The following is a 24,837-nucleotide window of genomic DNA, read 5'->3' as shown; positions in this document are numbered from 1 at the left end:
GGGTACTCACTGTTCCAAGGAGAGACAGGTGCATCACAGTGATGAACACTGTTCCCCTAAGACATGATATGGCGTTTTCTATGAGTAGAGCTCACATGACTTAATCAGAAAGTATGCTGTGTAGGACCTGGGTGTCAGGTGTGATGAAGAACCTGCCAACAACCGTCAGAATCACTGTCGCTACCTACTCTTACTGAGCTCCCTGAAAATCACTGATGGGATGAGTAGATGTCTGGGCCACCAAACTATTGGAATTTTTGATACTGTAGATAAGAAACTGAATTACTTGAAGATATAGGAGGCATATCCATCTCTGTGTCCCTCATCTTCTTTTCTCTCCTGAGATTAGGGCTTTCAACTAGAAGGAATCAGGGCCCTTTACAGATAGTAAAATAAAACAGGATTTGGTATCTGAGCCCATGGGTTAAGATAACAGAAGGATGATCTGGGTTTGGAATGCCGGTCATAAAAACCAAAAAGAATATATGTGAAGGAGACTTGCCTATCCGATCAAAATACTTGAAACTGAGGGAGAAAAAAGTCTCAGATAAAATACTGTAAATTATACAAGTGAATGAAAAAATTCTTTTGTCTTGAACCAGAAGTCTTCTTAAGAAAGAAATTGTTTTATTCAGGAAAATGTCTACATAAGCAGTTTGGGATTGAAGGTAAGACCCTGTAGAAATAGTACAGTATGAGTCAAGGAAAAAGAAAGAATCAGCTAAAACTTTTGTATGTTGGTGAGAAACAAGAATGTGGGGCACATGGGGGAAAGCTTGGAAGAGGGTAGAAAGTAGAGAGAAGACAAGGTAAAGCATCATATCAAGGTAGATGAAGGAAAGATGCTCCATGTTCATTTGGAGTTGTTTCTCCACTTGTGTGAGTGTTGTTCTGGATACCAAGGATAAGTACTTGGCTTTAAACCTCGGTTATGTGATGCGGCAAGGGGAAATGCAAACAAAATGGCAAGATGGTCCATAAACTGAGCAAAAGCTCAGAGCCAGCCTCTCAGGCAAAGGTAACAGGAAACAGAGGTGAAAACAGGGAAGCAGAGATGCTCAGGGGTCTGGGCACCAGCATGGAGTAGAGAAACAAGGCGAACTTGACATGTAACAGGAAGAGGCAAATATGATTTCAGAGAGTTGGACACCTGTTGGGATGGTGCTTGTTCAACAATGGGAGGATGCAACCGGTTTAAAAGAGAGAGAGTTCTTGCGAAGGCAGGGAGGAGTTACCCAGTACCAACAAGGAGTGTGAAAATTAATTTACCTGAGGGTGAACAGTGTAGAAAACTTGGGTAATGAAATACGAAAATGATAATTATTTCTGCTAATGTTTTTTGCTTTTTTTTCTATTGGTAGGTATCATCAAGGCATTTTACATGCAATATCTCATTTAATTTTCACTGTAGTCATAAAAATCGTGAAAATTTTCACTACAGTCCCCACATTATAGATGGGGAAACCAGTGATCAGAAAGGTAAAGCAAATTGTCCAAGGCTACCCAGGTAGGGAATGGAGTGAGAATCCAGACCCAAGAGGTCTGCAGAGTCTGAGGTCTTGTGAACGTGTGACGACTTGTGTCCCAGGAAGGGGGACCCCTTCCAGGGCTCGGGAGCGGGCTCTAACACTGGGAAATGAATTGTCCGAGGAGGCACCCATATTGACAAAACGAAAACCTTTATTGGGAAGGGGTGCCCCGTTGGAGAGCAGCAGGGTAAGGGAACCCAGGAGAACTGCTCGGCCACATGGCTCACGGTCTCAGGTTTTATGGTAATGAGATTAGTTTCCTGCTTGTCTGTGGCCAATCATCTTGCTTGGCCTATATTTGGCCTGACTCAGGGTCCGTCCTGGTGGCATCTCTCAGCCAAGATGGATTCTAACAAGAAGGATTTGGGGAGGTTGGTAGGGCATATGGACTGGTATATCCTTCCTCCTTTTGGCCCCTCCCGAATTCTTCTGGTTAGTTTTCGGCGGCAGTCCTGTTCCTTACCAGGACCTCTTGTTGCGAGACAACTCATGCAAGCGGTTATTATCGTGCCTGGCCTAGGAGGGCAGGTTCGGTCAAAGGTTCCCTAACACATGGACTAATGGAAAATACAGATGTTTTTTTAAAAAGTTCTGATCCCCGGCACAGATACAGGCAAAGAAATCGTGAGGACTTCCAACTTGCAAGTCATCTGCCGCGGGTGGAGGTCTCATTATCCTAAAAGCCCAATGTTTGGCAAAAGTCTTTTCACTGTGCGTAGCAAATAACATCTTCTCTGAAAAGACAAAGGAGACAAGGAAGAATGCTATCTCTTGGCATTTTGCACATTGAGGGATGACCTTGCTCTTCCTATGAAAATTATGGGAGCCTTGGAAGAAAGAGATGCTGTAATCTTGGAGGTGGTGAGGGTGAAGAAGAGGGTGTTGGCCACAAACATGTGCCCCAGGCATTAGGAGGGCAAACATATGTATTAAGCAGGGCACTTTCACTGGCAAACAGAAGAAGAGAGTAGATTGGCCCTTGTGACTAGGAAGCCCATGAGTGACTGGCTTCAGGCATTGCTGTAGTCAGGAGCTCAAACAAGACAGTTAGGGCTACTCTGATCTCTCTTGTCTCGTCCCTTGGTTCTGTGTATTGGCCTCTGCAGATGGGTGGGAAGGCAGTTGCCTATAATTTCAGATTTATAACCCAGGTGGAAAAGTGCTCTTTATCTCTCTCACTCTCTATTTTTCAATGCAGCCCAGATCTTTTTATTTATTTATTTATTTATTTGTGGTATGCGGGCCTCTCACTGCTGTGGCCTCTCCCGTTGCGGAGCACAGGCTCCGGACGCACAGGCTCAGCGGCCATGGCTCACGGGCCCAGCCGCTCTGCGGCATGTGGGATCTTCCCGGACCGGGGCACGAACCCGTGTCCCCTGCATCGGCAGGCGGACTCTCAACCACTGCGCCACCAGGGAAGCCCCAGGCCAGATCTTTTATTGGCCTTGCTGGGTCTCATGCTCTTCTTGGGACCCATCACCATTGCAAGATGGAGCACACACTATGACTGACCCAGCCTGGGTCATTGTTCCACCCAGCAATGGAGGTTGGGTTGAGGATGGTGGGTGAGGTTCCACAAAGGAAATAGCGCCCCTGGGACAACATAGTGATGTCCATCATAACTCGTTTTGAACATTCAGAGAGAAGTCTGGTCCAGTAGCTGATGACTTCATAAAGGAAGATAGAATGTTCCTAGAAAAGACATTGTAACACTACAGTCAGAGCTGATCCCAATGAGGAGCAAAAGGGGGAGTGACTAAAGCCACCCTGGGGCTGTGCAACTTGCTCTAGGGTGAACTCCGACTTTAAAAAGACATACAACCCCAGGACCCTGAGGATGAGAACCAAAGAGTAGAGTGGGCTTGTGGGAATAGTGACGGCAAGGCTAAGGCTCAGAATAAACTCATATTTAAAGAGGGAGACATTCTGAGGACAATACAAAGTCTTTGTTTGGACTGTGTTTAGTGAAAGAAAAACAGTGCAAGTATAGACCCATGGCTTGGGCAAAAGAAAATAACATTAGATAAGAAGACAGAGAACATCAAATAGAAGTTGAAAATATAAATTTTCTATGAAGGATGTCAGACTAGAAAGAGAAGAACAAACAGTATGTAGAGGTGTGAAGTCCATGGAAAGACAGTGATAGCTCACTCAGTGGTTACTTCCTCCCTCCTTGTTGGTAGATGGCTGACTTTTTAAGTGTTAACATCCCTTCACCACGTCTGAGGGATGAGTTCTGAGTTGTCCAAGACAGTTGTGTGGTTCCATGCCCCTCAGCACTGATTGGTTTGAGGCTAGGCAAGAGACTTACTTCTGACCAATGAGATGTGAGGACTGCTTTGTCAAGGTTTCTGAAACAGTGTCCTTGCTTCTAAAATATGTACGGAGGGCTTCCCTGGTGGCGCAGTGGTTGAGAGTCCGCCTGCCGATGCAGGGGACATGGGTTCGTGCCCCGGTCCAGGAGGATCCCACATGCTGCGGAGCGGCTGGGACCGTGGGCCGTGGCCGCTGGGCCTGCGCGTCCGGAGCCTGTGCTCCGCAACGGGAGAGGCCACAACAGTGAGAGGCCCGCGTACCGCAAAAAAAAAAAAAAAAAAAAAAAAAAAATATATATATATATATATGGAACCAACAGTCCTTCCAATTTATATATGGAAACAACAGTCCTTCGTTTACTGCTGGCCATTGTTGTGTTTGCATGGGATTATTAGAAATGCAAAGACCATCTTTTGACCTTGAGGGAATTGAATTGACAACCTGAGGATGGCAGAGTAGAAGGGTAGAGAGGTGTCCTTGAAGATGTAATTGAAGTAACCAGTCCTGAAGTCCCTCTACCTAGCACTTCTCAGTTTATGAGGTAATCAATTTTCCTTATTGTTTAAGCTAGTTGAACCTGGATTTTCTGCTCCCTGCAGCCCAAGGCGTTCTGACTGGCTCTGAGCTCAAGGGAGATGAAGAGATTAGATAAGAAAGGGGCAAGAAGCAGGATTCAAATGGGTCCAAGTATCTGACCCAGTGACTCACATCCCGAGGTGTGGAAAGAACTTTCCGGTGGGATTGGGGAGCCACTGTCCGTAAATTTTAAGTAATTGTGGAGAATAGAAGGTGGTGCCCGAATCGGGAACTGGGCAGAGATTATTCCGATTTTCATAAAGGAGAAAAACGATTGTTTCTGGAAACTCCAGACAAGTGAGTTTGAGGTAGATCCTTGACAACAGAATAGATTAAGAAGCAGATGGTGGGTGAGCATTTAGGAAGGAATGTGGTGGTCAGTCGAAAGCAAAATGACTTCACTGAGCACAAGTTATTCCAAACTAACCTCATTTCCTCTTTTGATAAGGTTACTATGTGTGTGAATCAGGTGTATGCCCTAAACATTGCAGGTCTTGATCCAGCCTAGGGTTAACAGTTCCTCTCATGGTTTCCTTGTGGCGAAGATGGTGAAATGTGGGTTGGATGAGAGCAGTGGTTTTATGCATTTGCCGCTGGCTCACCAGCTGAATCCAAAGTGTTGACTATTGGATGGATGTCACTGCCCACGCGCTGAACTTGGTTGGGGTGGTGGAGAGAAGTCGCACATTGGCCTGAGCTTGGCTGGGGCTGGGAGTCTGACACTCTGGGTGAGAAAGCCCTGGGATGGGCAGGAGAAGTTCCAACAAACCCTGGGCCTGTTGCCCAGAGAGATTGGGTGACGCTGAGAGGATCACGTGGATATAGGATGGGGCAGAAATGAAAAGAAATGTCATCAAGAAGACCTAGAGAGGTGGATGCAGACAAAGAGGCAGGTTTCAGGAGGGAGGAACAAGACAGAAGCAGGTGGGGCAGCAGAGGGGGAGTCAAAGGCAGTCCCACAGATGGGTGTGTATAGAGCCCTGCTCAAGCTGCATCTCTTCACTGCTCAGAGGGGCCATGTTCCACTCGTGACAGTGGATGTCAACCTTCAGAGAGGTTTCTTGCCGAGTGCCAAGGGCTCTCTCCTTGATCCTGTCTGATTTATCACTAGATGAAAACTCAGGAGGCATACTGATCAAAGGTGTAGATGTCACAAATCCGGGAGGGAGAGTTAATACCAGAGGTGACAGAATGAGGACCCAGAGTGGTCCTGACAGGTTGGAATGCTGGGTCAAAAACAATAAGACACAGTTTAACAGGCCTACGTGTAAAGTCTGGCTTTTACGTGCAAAAAACAAATGGCAAATACACGGAGTGGGGGAGATTGCCTTGGCAGGAAATCATGTGAAAAATATCTGCGGCTTCTAAATGACCAGCAGCTCAGAATACGCCAACAGTGTGATGTGCTTGTCAGCAGTCAACATAACGTGAGATAGAAGAACGGAAATCCAGTCCTCTTGGGAGGGAGCCGTCTCATTATACTCTTGGTTAGATGACACCTGGTGTATCATGTTCGGTTTGGGACACCAGATTTTGAGAAGGGCATGGACCAATTGGAGTGTACTCAGAGACGAGCTAAGATGGAGAAAGTTCCAGAAGTTATTTGATGTGAGGAGAGGTTGAAGGATAGGAAAACATTCTGCCTGGAGAAGCAGACACAAGAGGACTTGGGAGAGGGATGCACGTCATGGAGGAAGGAGTTGGTCCATTCGCTGAGATAGGACTAAAACCAAAGAGAGAAGATACGGAAAAGCCAATGTACGTCCATATAGAGAAAACTTTTCTGATCATTGTAGTCAAGAGAAATCACGATCACTTATGAGTTTCAAAAGCACGAGCTCATTTGTGAGGTGGGTCATAGATACCCACCTTGTCATAGATAAGGTAACTGTTTGAAATGATTAAGAAACTGTATGCTGTTGTATTCCCCAGTGCCTAGAACATTCCCTGGTAAATGTTTGTCCAATGAGTGCGGTTTTAGAGAAGTTGAATGCCTTTCTGGAGGTCATGCAGACGGATACCTCACTCCATGACAAGCCTTGGAGCAGCTGTCAGACACCATGGGCCGCCCTCGGGCAGTCGAGCGCGACGTGAACACCGGCAGGCGAGCGTTAGGGGGCTTCTGGAATGGGATGATGGGGGAGCAGAGGGCCTCAAAAGCCCTTCCAATTCAAAGGTTTCACCCAGAATGTTCCTAATCCAAAGACTCCAAATTGCTGCTTGAGAACACATGCGGGGCGTGGGATCTGTCCTCACACACGCCCCGCTGCTGTGGTTGATGGTATCTTCCCTGGAATCCTCTCAGCCCTCTCCCTATAGATCCCTATCTTGGGTGCGGGTGTGTATAACTAGTGCTTTTATATCCAGACCCCCAGGGTAACATTTACTCATACAAAAGCCCCAGGAAGATGGAATTTCAGCTCACTGAACCGCCGAGATATGCTTTCGACTTCTGTGCTTGTTGCCGGCTTGTATCACAAGTGTAAATCCTCTCTCTGGCTTTGGCACGGGAGGAAACTCCTTTTCTGCAGAATGGGAATTTGCAGAAACTGAAGCGTGATCATGCGAAGCGAATTCAAATCTGGCTCTTTCTCTACGGACCCCCAGGACAGACCAAGGAAGGTGTTTTTCCCTCTTCTTTTCAGGATAAGTTATGATATACCTAGAAAGTCCTCACCCCCTTTTATTGTGCTGGGGATGGGGTGATTGGGCTGTCATAAAATGGACATCAGTGTATGTTTGGGTTAAGTTCTTTTTCTTCCAAGAAAAGTGCAAAAGAAATCTCAGGTGAGCCGAGGGTCCTGGTTAACACTCTTGATTGGCGGGGGCTCTGCTGTCTGCCCTCGGGCAGGATGTACTTCTGCTCAGTGGTGCCCACCGTCTCCACTAGGTGGAGAAAAAGAGCGGTGACGAGATGTACACAGCCCCAAATCAAAACCACAGTCCAAAGAGTAAAATCCAATTCTAAATGGAACTCGAAAACTTGAGAAGTAATTTAAGGGAACCACATTAAATACGAGAATGTTTAATGGGGCCCATGTGTCGTGAGCAGAGAGAGAGAGGGCGAGAAACGGGACAGAGGAAACCCGGGAGACAATATGTCTGTGCGACTTGTTCTAATTAGGGGCAGAGCGCCGCTGAGCATCATTCATTATAATTTGGTTGAATCTTCAGCCTGGGCCGAGGCACCTCTGCTGAGTGGTGTAAAACAAAGGGCTCTGTCGGAAACGGGGTGAGCGCCTCTCCCTTGGAGGTTAACGCCAGTCACCAGGGAGGGCCCAGGGCCGTACATCACTCTCCTGCCAGCTCTTCTTTATGGCTCCAGCGCCGGGCTCCAGCTAGCAGATGTCTGCAAATTTCGGGGAGGAGAGGGGAGGAGAGCAGGGGGGAGGGAGGGGGCCCGCGGCGCTCATTGTCTCCAACGTGTCTGTCGCTTAATTCAGTATCTCTGTCTGCCGCTGGAGCGGGATGGGAAGAGTTCAAAGGAGGAAATCAAAACAATCCATAGATCAGAGCTTGGGAGTGATCTGCGTGGCACCCAGAAATCACCGGCACTCCTCCAGCTCCGCTTTGAAATGGGGAGGCCGGCGATGATTTAGGGGGGCCTTGCTGGCGCTCACACCAGCAGCACGTGGAACTCTCACTGGGGGGTTATTTTTTAACAAGGAGAAGGCAGCCAGAGGTCCGAGGGGGTGTGTGTGGTGTGGGGTCAGGTTCAGGTCTGTCCCAGGTCACAGGCGTTTTTAGTTCAGAGCTAGAGGTGATGTAGGGGTGTTAAGAAGGACCTGAGATGAGGCCGACACCCCCCACCCCCCGAAACACACCGTTTGGGTTTTGGACTCTGCAGCTCAGTCCATGTGGCTTGGGCGCCTCACCCAGGCCTCCTGCCAAGCTCTCAAACTTAGGAGGGTGCCATTTGTTTGTTTTCAGCTCTTTCTTTGTACCCCACTGCACAGCCAACGTGCTGGCTTGCTGTGGCCTGGGCAGGGCCTCTGCTAGCCTCCAGGACATCTTCAAAGCAAGGTGCCCCCTGGAGGTAAGAGCAGAGCTTGGCCAGGCTGATGGTGGTTTCCTGTGACCCGACACAGCTTTGAGCTAGGCACACAGCTCGTCATTGAAAATGCAGGTTGAGTTTCTCCCCATACTTGACCCTCCCACCAAGTGTCTGAGCAAAACACAAACTGCATGTCTTAGGCACCAGCTGGGGCACGGACAGCCCACTAGTCTGGGGCCTTATGCCAGCCACGCTTGTGGGGTTGAGCCCTGGATTCATTCTCCAGACAAGCCTTCCTGGGTGTTAGTAGGTCCTATGCTGGTCATTGGCTGAGCCTGTTTCATTCTGGTGAGAAAGAGCTGCATTTCCTGGCTTCATCTCCACCCTCAGATGGTCCAGCTGCACTTGGATGCCATTGACGAGGGTGGGGACCAAGGGAGAGACTGACTGAGTCGAGGTGACTTGCCCCTTGACTAGTAAACAACGAAGGCACAGTAAATCCTAAAGGTGGAATAAATGCTCCGTTCCATGTTTCCACCTCCCTGGTTGGGCTGGAAGCTCTGTCTTATATATTTATCTGCTCACTTGTCCAACATTCCCACCACACTATTAACTCTGCGAAGGCAGGGCCTGTGTAGCTCCTATTAACTTCCATAACCCGGTACCCTACCCAGTGCCCGATTCAATAAATCCCTGTCTCTACACATGCAAGGGAAAGCACATTCTACTACCTTGGCCCTGATTTAGCTGAGTAATTGTAATTGAATTCATTGATCATTTATTGAGCATCTGCTATGCGGACACTGTGTTATGTGCCGGGGATATAAAGATTATGAAAATCAGTGCCTGATTCTAAAGAATTCACCTTCACATTCAAGTGAGATGAGGGCTGTGTGGGGAGAGTAGACAAGGACGCTGCTCAGTCTAAGTATGCTTGTGCACCAGCTGCGGTACGTCCCAACCACGGGGGTGGCCCAGCAGCAGAAGGGTTCAAGCGTGGAGGGGTGGCCTGCCTAGAAAATTGTGCTATCATGCACGTAGCAATTAGCCCAATGTTGAAAACCCAGACGTCCTGACGGGACAGCACTTGTCTGCTTCCTCTGAAGATTCTCAGAGGTACTTCTCTGTTAACCAAGCCCCCAGACCATTCCGGTTCTTGAAAGACAACGCCAGGACCTAACCCCCTGGGTGCTAGACTAACTAAAAAGCCTGATTCACAGGTGTCTTTGGGTAGGAACGGAGTAAATGTTTTGCTACCTTCTCCATTGGGAGCGCCAACAGAAAGACCTTAACCGTTGCATCTTTCCCATCTCTAAGGTTGGTCCAGTCTTGGGCTTCTGCTGAAGGAATGAACAGGGGAATAAAGGAATGAACGAGCAGCACGTGCTCCCATACGCTGCGCACAGAACTGCAGAGGGGCCAAGGAACAGAAGTTTTTTCTTCTGAGAAGTGAAAGAGACAAGGTGGAGTCAGTCAGGAAGCCTTCATGGAGGAAGTAAGGGCTGACCTGTGACACGACTGAAAGTGTTCTGGCTGTGATGAGCAGGGACAGCAGACATGTGTGGACACTCCCCCTCAGAGCCTTTCCTGACCCACATGCTGCCTGCAAGTCATCACGCGCAACCCTCACCTGGTCTGACTGCATATCTCACATCTTGGGCTGGAGGGGTTCATCTACATAATCTTCCAGCATCTATTTAGCATCTGCTGTATGCTAGGCACAGTGCTGGGCGAGAAGGAAACAAAGATGAGGAAGATGTGGTCTCTACCCGGTACAGACTCATAGGCCTGAGAATGAGGCTGTGATGTCAAAGAATAAGCAAGGACTTTCACACATTTGCATTTTATTTGCCGAATCTCTTGGGAATTTCTCGAGGATAGACAGGAATGCTGAGAGCACCGGCTCCAAAGTCAGGCTGTCTGGTCCCTATCCCAGCATCACCTCTTGTTGCTGAATGAGCTTGAGTAATATTCATTCATCTCTCTAAGCCTCGGTTCCTTCAATCATAAATCGGGACTGATAACAATGTCCTCCTCAAAGGGCTGATCTGAGCAGTAAGCGCGATAACACACAAAGATACCTAGTATGCAAAAAATGCTCCACAAATGTTGGCAAATATTATTTTTCTGTTTCCTCCATCTCTCTTTTGCAGCACCTCCAAAGGTTCTCTGCAACTAAATGATTTCAGAAGTGAAGATTAGTTTGGAAAGACACCGAGAGTCCTGGAATTCTGGTTGCACTTAGAAATTATACTACACAATCTAGGGCGATAATTGCATAGTAATTCTACAGACATTTATTGAGTGCCTACTCAGACCCTATGCCACACAGTGGAGAGGCAGATAAGGGAACACCCCCAGACGTGTGGTTGCTTGATCTTAAGGAGCTCAAAGTTCAAATGGGGAGTCATATGAGCAAAGAGATTCGATGTCCTGCAGCAGCTGCTATGACAGTGATCCACGTAGCAGTGTTTGGGGACACAAAGAGGGAGTGACCAACCTGCTGGAGTGGGTCAGAGGGGGCTTCCCAGTGCAGGAGCTGCTGAGCTGCATCCTGAAGACTGAAGAGGAGTTGGTTAGTTTTATGCCCTCACTCACCCATAGAGTTGGAAGCTCCTACCTCTGGCTCCTGTCTCCCAGCCATGCTGGCCAGGAAGCAGTGCCCAGCAGTGTAAAGACCCAGGTGAGCTGGATTCTACTTTGAGCTCTGACAGTGACTTGCTGTGTGGCTTTGAGCAAGTCACTTCCCCTCTCTGGGCCTGAGGTAGCTTGTTGCACTAGCTGGCAAGAGCCTCTCAGATTGGATTCATCCATCTGGTGTCCAAGAAATATTGTGTCCACCAAGTGCCAGACGTGGTTAGGTGCCAGGGAACCGATGCTGAGCTGGCTACAATTATGGCTGGCTAGAGCTTAATCCCATGGGGGAAATTTGGGGAAACTGTAAAACACAAGCCCCAGAGTTATCCTGCCCAAGGGACAAGGGAGCTGGGGTGTTTATACGCAAACTCCTGCCAGTCATTGGTCGAGAGCTGCTGGGGAGAGGTGCGGTGGGTAGGGTAATTAAATTCTATGCCGTACACACAGTCAGAATGATGTTCCAAGACTGGGGGATGTTGAGGGAGGCACTGACAGCTTCTGCTACAGTTAGAAACTGTGATATACACAATGAAGGAAAGGAACATGAGGATGAGAAGGCGAAAGCTTTGTAAGTGCTCAATCCTATCCAAGGGTAAGAAAGCTTACCATTAGCAACGATAAATATTCTTGAACTTGCCTTTCCTCAAGGGCTCCTTGGTGTAAGTGGCCTGTTTGTTTAGACCAGTGGTTCTTAACTGAAACTGATCTCGGCCTCCAGGGAACATTTGGCAACTTTTGGAGACATTTTTGAGTGTCAGGACTTGCAGGAGGCGGGGGTAGGGATGCTACTGGCCTCAGCGTGTGAGGCCAAGGATGCTGCTAAACGCCCTCAATGCACAGGACAGGCCCCCACAACCAAGAATGATCTGCTTCAATGTCAGTAGTGGCCAAGACTTGGTTTAGGCCTCTGGTTTTCTAGCTGTAACTTATTCTGGTGCACCAGGCAGATGGGGGGAGTCACCTGTAATAGTGGGGAGAGAGAGAGACAGAGAAGGGGAGCAATTGATTGATTAGGGAGAGTTATCTGCCTGTGGCTACAGGAGGAAGAGTACATTTCTGTTCCTGATGCAGCCTTCAGTACCCCATGCACCTTCTGTAGGAAACATGTCACCATCTGGAGGAGGAAGTGAGTTTCCACTTTTCCTTTCTCACCTGGGTCGTGCCATTCCGGAGCGTGAGTGTGAAAGGGAAAGGGAAGGGCGCATCGTTACCCACGTAGCCAAAGGGCTACGAAACTCTTTCAGAGCTTGGAGGCAAAGGTGAGTTTTGCTGTCAGTTTGATGGAGCAAGTTGTCATGGGAGTGGGGGTGAAAGCCCCACGTGGATGAGTATAGAGGACACATGCAACAAGTGCCCCAAAGTTCCCAGGCAGCAGGGTCTGGAGGCAGACAGTACAGGTCCTGGGTCATTTTCTGGGACTGAGTCCCTGTGTTAGTAAATCCCCCCACCTAGCCACTGTGTAAATTTGAGCCAGTCACTTAACTTCTCTAAACTGCAGTCTGTCCTCATCTGTAAGATGGTGGGAATCGAGGGGTTCCTGTTGAGTGTTAGAGGAGATAACCCATTGTATGTAACACCTTTAGGATACATACATGTCAGCCGCCAGCATCTTGGCAAAGTTGAGGCTGGGCAGGAACTTGTCACAAAAGAAATTGTCATTAAATTGCACTGAGGCCCTAGGGTTGTCAAGAAACATGACATAAGATCTGAAAGTACACTGGTCTCTCCTGATTCTCTTTTTTTGCCAATGTCTTGTTCTCAAGTGTCCTTGAAAAGGGCCTTAGAGACTCCTCATCAATGGAATACAGAGGAAGTGATGCCACGAGGCCAGGTCACAAAAGGCCGTATGGCTCTACCTGCCTCTCTCGGGATGCTCTTTTGTGGAATCCAGGCACCATGTTGTAAGGAAGCCCAGGCCTCATCTCAGGTGTCTCAGACTTTTCAACCAAAGAACCAGAAGACAAGAGCTTGAAATGTGTGCTCTACCCGGAGGGAGGTGGGGACAGTGTTGAGGGCAAAGACCTCACCACAAGCCCACGGAGTGTCTCTGAAGTCTCATTCATTTCCTTAAAAAATAGTGTGGGGGGACTTCCCTGGTGGTGCAGCAGTTAAGAATCTGCCTGCCAATGCAGGGGACACGGGTTCAAGTCCTGGTCCGGGAAGATCCCACATGCTGCGGAGCAACTAAGCCCATTGCACCACAACTACCGAGCCTGCGCTCTAGAGCCCGTGAGACACAACGACTGAGCCCACACTCCACAGCTACTGAAGCCCGAGCGCCTAGAGCCCGTGCTCCTCAACAAAGAGAAGCCACTGCAACGAGAAGCCTGTGCACCACAACGAAGAGTAGCCCCCACTCGTCACAACTAGAGAAAGCCTGTGCACAGCAACGAAGACCCAACACAGCCAAAAATAAATAAATAAATAAATAAAAATTTAAAATAAAAATAACCAACTTAAAAAAAAATTAGTGGGGGGGTCTCATCTGACTCCATAGTAAATCCTTTTAACATAAAAACAATTTTTAAATGACATACCAGGAAGTAAAATTGACCCTCTAAGATGTGCCCTGTTTATTCTGTGGCTTTAATTCCTCCTGGCATGCTGGTGTACCTTGGGGCCACACGCAGCCCAGTTTAAGAAGCAGGGTGCCTCGCACACACCCCTTTCCCTGCTTCACTCTTCCTCTCCATCCTCCTTCTTCTTTGCCCTCGTTTGCCCTGTCTGGTCTCCTCTGTCCCTAGCAGCATCAGGGACATTGACAGATGTTTCTTAGCCTTCACTGTACTGGTGGTGTTCAGAGCTGGAGAGAGAAGTCACTCCCCCTGCCTCGCGTGGGGTGGCATCCATCCCCTAGCCTCACTGACCTGCGCTTGCATCTGTGTGCCGAGCATGATGCCGTGCCCTGGGCATGCCATGGGGAGCAAGCCCGGTGAGTCCTGCCCTCACGGAGCTTCCACTGGGGGAGTGGGCAGGCAGCTGTAAATCACGTGATCACAGGAAGAGTGGAGAGGTGAGAGAGGGACTTGCAGGGAGCGAAAAGAATGTGAGACAGAGATGACTAACATCACCTGAGAGTCAGGGAAGGCTGCCCTGGAAAGAGCTTTCTAAACTGAGACCTGCAGGCTGAGGAAGGAGAAGGATGTTCTGGGTGGAGGAACAATGTCAACCAGGGCCGTGTAAGAGAGAACATGGAGCCTTTTAGGACCTGAAGGAAGCTCAGCCTGTCTTGATATGAAAGGGACAGTGTCCAGAGATGAAGCTGGACACCAGGCAGGTCGGCCTCAGAGCCCTTCGTAAGTCAGGTAAGCAGTTTGGGCTTTATCCTGAGGCCTGAGAAGTCACCAGAGAGAGTGTGTGCGTGCATGTGTGTTTGTGTGTGTGTGCGTGTGTATGTGTGTTTGAGTGTCTATGTGTGTGTGTGTGTATTTGTGTATATGTGTGTATATTTGTGTGTGTCTGTGTATTTGTGTGTCTATGTGTGTATTTGTGTGTCTGTGTGTATTTGTATGCACGTGTGTTTGTGCATGTGTGTTTGTGTGTATATGTGCGTGTGTGTATGTGCACGTGTGTTTGTGTGTGTGTTTGTATGTATGTGTGCGTGCATGTGTGTTTGCGTGTATGTGTGTTTGTGTGTGTGTAAGTGTGAGAGAGAGAGAGGTAGCAGAGAGAGGCTCTTCTAGCGCTGCCCCTGGAGCTCCGTGGTCCAAGTGGGAATCTCCTGACCAGCAGGAACATAATGAAAAAATAAAGAGGCTGATATTTCATCATCATTGCCTGATGCAATTAAGGACAACATAGACCCAATGAGTCAGAGAACAAATTCAAAGATGAATCAGAAGAGACATGTGGAAAACAACATGGTTTAGGGCAAGAGGGTTAATGTTCTTTGGATGCTTCCTGAAGTGAACCCATTACTTACTGAGCATCTGACCATTCAATGGCCTTTGGGGACTCCTCAGAATTGCCCAGGTCCCCCTGACCAGTCTCTGGAACCGTGGCAGGATGAGGAAACGTGGGCTAATGATACCAGGTCCATGATGCACTGATTCAGACCAGAGAGTTACCCTTCCAAGCCTGGGGGGCTAACCCGTCATGGAATGTTAAGCAGAGGAAAATGGCAGGGACAGCATGTAGGGAGGAGTGGATGGCATGGGGAGAAAGGTTTCACCTCTGCATAGGCTGGGTGACCGTCCAGGCTGAAGCAGTGGTAGGCTTGCTAGTCACCCACACAGCTTATCTTCCCCAGGCCCCAAATCTTGTCCACTTCTCTCTCTGAGGTTCCCAGGAGTGGGCCTTCTGCATGTGTTAGTTGTAGAAGAGGGATAGCCTTCTATAACTTAACAGGCATTTCCTAGCTAAGCCAGTGTCAGGAATTGGTTTATCTGTTCATCTATGACCCCTACTCTTTTATTGAAAAAGGTAGGGCTCTGATAGACTGAGATGGGGATGGGTAAGTTTTAACTGAGGAAACAAGTCAGGAGAGATCTACAGTATGAGGTTGTGCCGTGGAGCCTTGGGTGACGCTGTAAGGCCATAAGGAAAGGTTCATTCACTCAAAAAATGTATCAAGTACTGTGGTAGATGGTATGCTCCCCAAAGGGCCATAGCAGTAGTTTCAAGCCCATGTATTCTTCCAGAACACTGAACTTCTCATCAAAAGGCAGAGTCTCTTTCCCCTACCCCTGAGCTTTTGCAAGTGTTTAATTAATAGAATACAGAGGAAGAGGTGTTACGAGCCTGGGTCATAAAAGGCAGTGTGGCTCTGACTGGCTGTCTTGGGATGCTCCAACTTGGGAGTCTGAGCACCACGCTGCACGGAAGCTTAGGCCACGTGGAGAGGCCATGCAGGGCTGCTGTGGCTGACGGCCCCACTGAGACCTTAGCTGGCAGCCGGCATCAGATGCCAGGGCTATGAGTGAGGGAGCAAGTCTTCATCTGCTTTCAGTTGCCAGCCTTGGTGCTGCCCCAGTGGGCACCGAGTGGAGCAGAGATGAACTACCTCCCCCGAGTCCTGACCAGCTACAGGTCTGTAAGCAAAATAAATGTCATTATTGTTTTAAGACATTAAGTGTTGGGGTAATTTATTAAGCAGCCACTGTGACTGGGAAAACCACCGGCTACAAAATACCTGAGAATGACAGCTAACATTTGCAAAAGCACTTTAGAGTTTACAAGAGACATTCACGCGATGATCTCGGTCAGACCTCTGAAGGGCCCTGTGAGGCTGGCGTTGGGCCAGTTTCACAGAAGGGAAGCCGAGGCCTGGAGGGATTGCGTGAATGGCTCAGAGACAGATATCTAGTAGCTAGCCAAGGACCCAAGGGGAGCCCAGTTTCTCAACGTGTCCTGGTGCACCTGACCAAGGCCCAGTCCCAGGGTCTGTGAGGGCTATTGAGATGCAACACACAAGAGACTGGCATGAAAGCATCTTCCACGTGGTGGAGGTGAGTTAAGCCCAGAAATAATCACACTACAGATACAAAGTAGTAGGTTCCCCAGGAGGTGAATTCATTCATTCATTCATTCAAACAATAGTTATTGAGCCCCTGCCATGTATCAATACCAGACACAAATCCCTGCCTGCCCGGATTTTCACTCCAGTGAGGTGTGGATAGGCTGCTGTTAGGGACAGAATTATGTCCCCCTTCAGTTGAAGTCCTAACCCCTAGTACCTTAGAATGTGACTGTATTTGTAGATAGGGACCCTAAAGAGGCAATTAAGGTAAGATGAGGTCATGTGCGTGGATCCTAATCCAGTAGGACTGATATCCTTATAAGAAGAGATGAGGTCACAGACACACAGAGAGGAAAGACACTGGGAGGAGATGGTTCTCTACAAGCCAAGGAGAGAGGCCTCAGGGGGAACCAACCTTGACAACACCTTGATCTCGTGTCCCCTTGTACACCTGTAGCCTCTAGGACTGTCGGGAAACAGATTTCTGTTGTTTAAGCTTCCCAGACTCTGGTTCTTTGTTATGGCTGCTCTAGTAGTAAGCTGACACAATTGCCGAGGGAGTTGGTGGGGGGGTTGGACTACTTCTTCCAGGACAATGGGGGAAGTGGAATTCATTTTTTTAAAAAGAAGGGATCTGGAGATACTAGGGTGGGTTAAGGGCAGGGTTGGAGGAGTTAGCTAGAGGTAAAGGGTGGGGTGGTCTACAGAATTAGGGGCATCAAAAATCGTGACATTTTATAACTCTGTTGTTCAATCCAGTTAAAATGGAGGTGGGGATGTTGAGAAGTTATGCCAGCCCCGCCCTAATCTACCCCTGGGTTCTACAAATCACCTTGTCTCAGCCCATCACCCAGCCCATCAGGGGACAGGCACATGCAAGTCCCCTCCCCCCAACTATACAAATATTAGCGAGTGGACACCCATTATTCTGGGACAAGGGGATAAAAAGACCCGGGGTCTTTTTGCAGATCTCATTGCTGGGTAAAGAGAGATCAATTTCCTAAGACACGCAAGGCCTTCTGAGAAGCGAAAAGATAGTCATGCCATCCCCCGTTCCCCTAAGTTCAAAGTAAAGTGGTTCCAGTGTCCAGAGGAGTGACAAGCTCTGTAAACAAAATTATTCTAAGAAAACAAAGAGTCTGTCCTGGGGCCTTGGGTCACCACGTGGCTTCAGGGTCCTTGTGGAGGGCCCATCCCCAGAGCTTGTGGCTGGCAGTGACCCAGCTTCCCTGACACAGTGAGTGGTTGGCTCTCGGCAAGGTGGGCTGGGGAGGGAGTGTGAATTGTAAAGGATTGTCTTGGAGATCATGCAGACAGGGGCCTGGACCAGCAAGGACATCCCACTAACCATGGACCCATCCTCAGTGATCACACCATGGGGCAGAGGGAGCTAACAGTAACAGTGAACTGGCCAAAGTCTAGGGCTCCTCTCCTGGAAAATTTAGATGGGGGCTGGGTCCTCTGGGCTGAGTAAATTCCCAAAGTTCTCAGGAAAGTTGGGGCTGGGGTCTCAAGGAAGAGATACTAGACCCTTGTTGAGGCATTGGGCACTTGAGCTATTTATTGAAAAAAACAAGGGAAAGTAAAATAAAAGAAGTGACTGTGAGATGTATCCTGGTGTGTACCTTGATTATGTGGAGAAAGACATAGTTAGACACAGATCAGGGCTGGGAGGGCCTGTTGGTCGTGAAGATCATTGCCTGCCTGCCTTCTTTGTTTTTGCAGAGAATAGTAAGGTTGAACTCTAGGTGTTTTTCACTGGAGTGGAGGTTACTGGCAGGCAGGGTCTGATGCCTTGGTCATGTGGGCAACCCCCAGAGCCCATGCACTTAGTAGGGGCTGGAACGTGCTGTCTAAATGGCCTTGACTAGTCCCCTGACTGTGTTGTCTCATCTTGAAATGGCTCGCCTCCTGCTACCAGAGGCTGAGGTCCAGGATCTCCTTACAGAGTGATTCTCAGGATCTCCCAACCAGGAATAGCCTTTCCTGGACACTCTCTCCTTGCTGTCTAGATGACACAGGCCACGGCAGTTCTGGGAGCAGAAAGCCAGGTGGTAAAGATGCTCTGTGCCATGTGTGGTATGTGTGTGTGTGTGTGTGTGTGTGTGTGTGTTTCAGTGTTGGCTTAAATTCTTTCTTTGCCACAGCCTGATTCCTTTGTCAGCAAGTCCCCTGAACCCAGGTTAGCCTTCTGTGTGAGGAAGGTGGGAGCTAGAGGGAAATGGGCTCTGTGTTTGCTTCCTTGGCAGAGTTAGGACAATGGGAATCACCTCCACATTTCCCAGAGCTCAGGCCTTATTCAAACGAACCTGTGTCTTGCCAGGACGTAGGCAAAAAAGGAAAGAAATGATCACAGGGTGGGATGGGCTGAGACGATCTGGCTTTGTGAAGGATAATTCTTGCTGTGGGCTGGGGTTTATTATCTCACAGTTTTCCATTATTTTCATATGCTCTCTTGAGTGGAGATCTGTGATTTTAACCAGCACAGCATCAAAAGAGTGGTGAATTTCACCTACTTTTGATAAGTCGTAGCTCATTTCCTAGAGTTACCATTTTTCTCCCTCTGGGATATTATGCTGTGATGTTGGGAGCTCCCTGCACCCCCAGCTCCCTCCCCCCACCTCTTTACTCAGACTTTATCTGGTCTGGATGGAGCTGGGAGAAGGGGTGTCTTAGCCCTGTGCTGGCTGCCCTACATTTTACATATACTACCTCACTGAATTCTCTAAACAGCTATGTGATAGGATTTTTACAGAGGAGACCAAAAGAGGCTAAATAACATGCCCAAGGCAGTATGGGGGATCTGTATCCACCTGAATGTGTTAGGTTGAGGAACCTAGGTTCAAGCCATCGTGATCCAGACTCCGTGCTCTGAATTCCTCAACCCCATAGCCTGGCCGGGCATCGGATGTGACTTGAGGTACCCACAGCTGGCGCCCCATCTGGGTGGGTGGGGTCGTGCAAGGAGGAGAAGATACAGCGCTCCAGGGCCTTTGCCTCTGACTGGAAGGGCCTGAACGCCACACCATATCTGTCTGCAAAGTAATGGAGGTACCTGGTTTCTCTCGCAGCTTTTCCACTGGGCCTGGCCCAGGCCCTGCTCACCCAGTATGGATGGCTTGGTTGTCAAAGTCTGCACAGGAGAGAAGAGTGAGTCATCTCTGTCCCTCTTCAACCCCAGAACCTGGGGCTGCCTTGGCATCCCTCACCTGGGCACCCCCGGAGGAAGCCTCCCCCATTCCCCACGTTCCTTCTCTGTGTGGCCTTTCGGCCCTCAACCCCTGATGCTCACATTCCTGGGGCCAGTAGAGGCGGTGGGATGTGAAGCCAAGACGGAGGTTGGAAGGTCAGAAACCTCACAGCCATGTCTACCGGAGCCACCCTGGATGATCAGTCATGGCCTGTGTGAGGTTTCTCAGATGCGGGGAAGGAGTGCTAGAGAGATGGAAAGCCTTCCCCTTTGAGCTTGCTCAGAGCTGTTTTCTCTTGCCACCTGTTTTTGGCCAAGGTTCCAGAAGGAAGAAGGTTAAACATCCAAAGACTACGGGCAACCCTGGCCCCCTTTGCTGGTGGGGGTCTCTCGGGAGCTCTGCTGACTTCTGTTTCAGTGACCGGTGGAGAAGAGCGGCCCCGAGTAAGTGTTTCCTCTGCACATCTCTGAGGGAGGTCAGAGGGCTGGGCCTGGTTTTTTGGTTGGGTGGACGGAGCAGTGGAGCTCCAGAAAGGGGAATGTGCTGGCCAAGTCCTCTCCACAGACTGAGGGCCACACCCAGGCCCCGTGGTGTCTGGCCCAGTGCTGGGGTCCCCACACCTTGCAGCCTGCTGGGCCCTGGCTAACAGGGGCAGCACCCTGGGGAGAGGAGGACGGGGGTGGGGGGGTGGGGATGGGCCTCCTGCCTTCTCCTTGGCCTCCAGGCTAGTCTGCTGGGCTCCATGGAAGAGCCAGGAGCTGGTGTTCTGAGGACATGCCAGAGAAACGAGGGAGTCCCTGCCCTCCAGGGTGTGACGGTCTCACAGGGCTGCTGGGATCTGTGTGGAAGAAACAGCCACAGAGCATTTACTAAGTCATTGGGTAACAGGGAAATAAGGAATCTAGGCCGCTTGAGCACAACGCCCCAGTTGGGTCAGCCCTGAAGCGTATTCTGAAATTAGGCCGAGGACTCACTTGATTTCACACCCGTGGGAACAACCCCCCGCCCCCCGCCCCATTGCATTTAGTGCTCTGGTGACATGTGGCGGGAATCGTAGGATACGAGGGACCTTGGCGTGGGCTCCTTGGGCCAGTGACTGACCTTCCCCATGCCCTGACTTTTCTCATCTGTAAAATGAGACTGCACATTCTCCCTCAGGGCTAGTCTGTGTAGAAGGCTCAGCCACATGCCTGGTGCATAGGAAGGTCTTTTTTATGGGGACACTCCAAGGATGACATAAAACGTAAGAGGGGGCAGTGCCTGACACAGTGCATGGCATCCAGCCCCAGCAGCCCCTGCCTCTCCGCCCATCCTCTGTAGCAGCCCTCTTTCTGCCCAGTCCCCCCTCACACCCCCAGCCTCACATGCCGCACGCCTGGCCTTATGTTGCCTGCAGGTGGAATGCTGCCGCTCAAGGTCTGAGCCTGCCTGGGAAGGTACACTTTCGTAGGACACTATGGAGGCTAAATGGCCTGGCCTTCTAAGACAGGAATGACGAATCCCTGATCACATGGGGGGGAGGAGGGCTTCCAGCACAGTCAGATCCTACCCCAGATCCACAGAGCGTTCAACTGAGAGACCAGTGAGTCTCAACTGGAGGTGAGTTTGCCTCTCTCTCCCCTCCTCCCCTCCAGAGACATCTGGCAATGTCCGAAGATGTTTCGTTTTTGGTTGTCACAAATGGAAGGGTGCTACTAACATCTAGTGGGTAGAGGTCAGGCATGTGCTGAACATCCCACAGTGCACAGGGTGCCCCCTGCAACAAAGAATTATCTGGACCCAGATGCCAGTGGTGGCGAGGGTAAGAAACGCTGAGATAGACAAGAAGAGGGCACTCACCCGTAGATATAGAAACTGCTGGAAGCCATTACAGGGCAACACGGGGCAGGAGGAAAGACTGAGCATAAAGCAGGGGCATTTCTACTGGGAAAGGGCTGGGGGTGGCCAGGAGAGGCACTGAAGCAAAGGAGATACTGGAGTGAGTCTTGAGTTTTATAGGCTCTCCAGGCAGAGAAGGCGTGGGGTGTGGCCTGGAGGGACACCACTTCCACCTGGGCCAGTAGCGTCGGTTCCTGGGGAAGAGCTTCTTGTTAATGGCAATGATTGCCCCAAACACGCAGGCTGCTGATCAGGGCAGAAGCTTTGCTTGGCCGGGAGACTGTCTTCCCTGGATGGCATCGCTTTGGCAACTGGGGCCTTGTGGGTACAGCCGGAGTTAACTGATCGTTGTTTGCTGTGGTTGTGACTCTGCCTGTGTGCCCCCTGTTGTTTTTTAAAATCCACTAGAGGGCATATCAATGCTAAGATCTTCCGGCAGTTTGGACAAATGACATGTTGTGTGAACTTAGCCCGCTAAGGCTCCCGGCCCTGGGTGGCGAGGGGGACGAGGGGTGGGTGATGGAAAATGGGGTTATTGATTCCCGCCCTTCCTTATGCCCCTCCTCCCCTTGCCAAGCGATGACAGGAAGGTGATTTGTGAATTCATGGAGACAGCCAGCCGAGATTCTCCTAGTGATGACAGGCACTGTTCAGGAAGTTAAGCTGGGAGAAGGACAGACGGGAAGGCAGGGCCAGATTCCAGGGAGGGAATCCGACAATGGTTTGACCTTCTGGGAAGGGAGACTCTTCCCTTCCCCACCCCCACCTCCCCAAGAACCAGCTTGCCACTGGGGCCTGGCCCGGTGCAGTTGGGTGGTCTTTACCCCCTGGACCCAGCAAAGCAGAGTGGCTGCTGAGCCCGCAGAGGTCTCCAGAAGCTCTAAGTGCAGGAGCCAAAGCACTTCTGAAAGCCGTCACTGTGCATGGCTGGACCACCCCCACCCCTTTGTGTGCATACCAGCCTGCAGAGCCTGGGCAGAGAGGTGTGACTGACCCAGAAGCAGGCTAGGATGAGGGTGAACAGAATTATGTCGTGTTATCGTCTACCTGGGTGTCGTCTGGGTCGGGGAGAGTGGTGCGGGGAGCTGGGAGGGTGGGAGGTGGTGGGGAAAGGGTGGGGCAGTGAGTACCTGCCTTCAGGAGGGAATCATGGGGGTTCTGGGGCTTGGACAAGAGAAACCAACACCCCTCTGAAGGCAATAGATCTGGGCTGAGTCCGGAACAAAACTTGCTATTTTTAGTTTGGGTGATGGTCAGGCAGGGTATTTGAGGGAGCCTTTGCCCTAGGGATCTGTCTTCAGAAGTAGTAGCCTCCTTCATCTTTATCCTACTGACACCATTCAGAGGGATCTAAACATTGGACCATATATTTGTCTATAAAGAGACCTGGGCCCAAAACCCAGCTCAGCCACTGGCTTGCTCTGTGACCTTGGGCAAGTCACTTAACCTCTCTGAGCTTCAGCATTCTCATCAATGTATCTCAAAGAATTATTGTGCAGATTAATTGACATAATGCATGAAAGTGCCCATCCCAGGACATAGTTCAAAGTAAGTGCCCAGTAAGGTTCATTCTTCCTATTAGCAGTCTGGATTCTACACAGGCATCACTTGGTCACCAGGAAAAAGGTAAGAGACAAAACCAGGCTCAAGGATGAGAGCAGAAGCAGCAAGATGCCTAATAATAGCACTAGTACTAGTACTAGTACAGGTGGTGGTAGATGTTCATTGAAAACCCACCATTTTACGTATTTTATTTCTTTTAATCCTTGACAGCTCACAAATGATAAAACTGAGTCTGAGAGAGGTTCAGCAAATTTCCCAAAGTCACACAGGCAAGGATTTTTACAGGGTGTGTGTGTATGTGTGTGTGTGTGTGTGTGTGTGTCTCCCAGATCTGCTTAAAATGACAAGTGACTACTGCTCTGTGCTGTACGAAACATAAATGGAGCCTGAGGCAAATGGAAAAATCAGTAATACTGCTCTTGTCTTTATTTGAAATTTTGATATTCTGTTCATCGTGGGTTTTCTCATTAATTTTGATTTTTTAAAATATTGCAGTCTATCCTGCTTATCTGATTGCGGCATGTTTGGGTGGCCCTGAGTTGGGGGCTCCACTCTCCCTCCAGGTCCCGTGGCACCGCTGTTTCACTTCAGCACCTCTGGGCAGCAGGACTCTCAGAAATGCAGGGTAGAGCTGAGACCACTGTTCACTAAAAGAAACAAAAAGCTCCTCTGTCAATTTTGAAAGAGGTCTTTCCGGGTGGTCAGGGCCTACAGGCTAATGTGCACGATGGTGAAAGCTGCTGGCCAGTGTGGAGGTCCATTCCTGTCTGCAATCAGGTAATTGCACGTGGTGACCTCATAATCAGTAAATATGCATGTTTATCAGCTTAAGATGCTTCTATCTATAAGTCACCCGCACTCATTATCAGGAAAAAAAGTGAAGAAATGAGAGACACTTATGTACTACTGGTGCAAATATATGTGGGTGTGACTACTTTGGAAAGCAATTTGGCAGTGTCTGTTAAAACTAAAGATATGTGTGCCCTTCGACCCAGTTAGGCCCCTCCCAGGTACCCATCCTAGAGAAAGGCTGGCCTGTGTGCACAGAGGCCATTCAAGCATGTTCACTACAGCTACAGAACACCCCATATGATTATATAAATTATGCTGTCTTCATACTACAGGAGAATTATGTAGCAGTGAAAAGGCATTAAGTTGGCCAAACGTGTTGAAAAATATCGAAAGTCAAAAATGAAAAGTTAAAAAAGAAAAAAGTCAAAAATCAAAAAAGAAAAGTAAAATGACTTGAAAAAGGAACCCCCCAAAACAAACAAACAAGCAAAACCAACCAAAACCAGGGCAGAACAATACCTGCTATTTGGCTCATTCATGTGTTAAGACCAAGAATAGACCACAAACCCAAAGCAAAACTGTATTCCTTTATAAGTATGTAAACGCATAGCGTAGCCTGGAAGCATGATTCAGTGTGGTCACTCTGGGTAGGTAGAATACAATCAATGGGAAAAGGTTACAAGGGACTTCCCCTTTGACTCTGGTTTGGTTTTATAACAGGAAGGTAATAGTCATCTATTATATCTTTTGAAAAAAATAGATATATTTTAGAGCAGTTTTAGGTTTACAACAAAACTGAGAGGAAGGTATAGAGATTTGCCATATACCCTCTGCCCACACACAAGCATAGCCTCCCCTCTGATCCCCCCATGATCAATATCACTCACCAGAGTGGTACATTTT

This window comes from Lagenorhynchus albirostris, chromosome 20, assembly GCF_949774975.1.
Source record: "Lagenorhynchus albirostris chromosome 20, mLagAlb1.1, whole genome shotgun sequence".
Lineage (NCBI taxonomy): Eukaryota > Metazoa > Chordata > Mammalia > Artiodactyla > Delphinidae > Lagenorhynchus > Lagenorhynchus albirostris.
The sequence above is the reverse complement of the archived record's forward strand: the minus strand, read 5'-3'. Positions refer to the sequence as shown.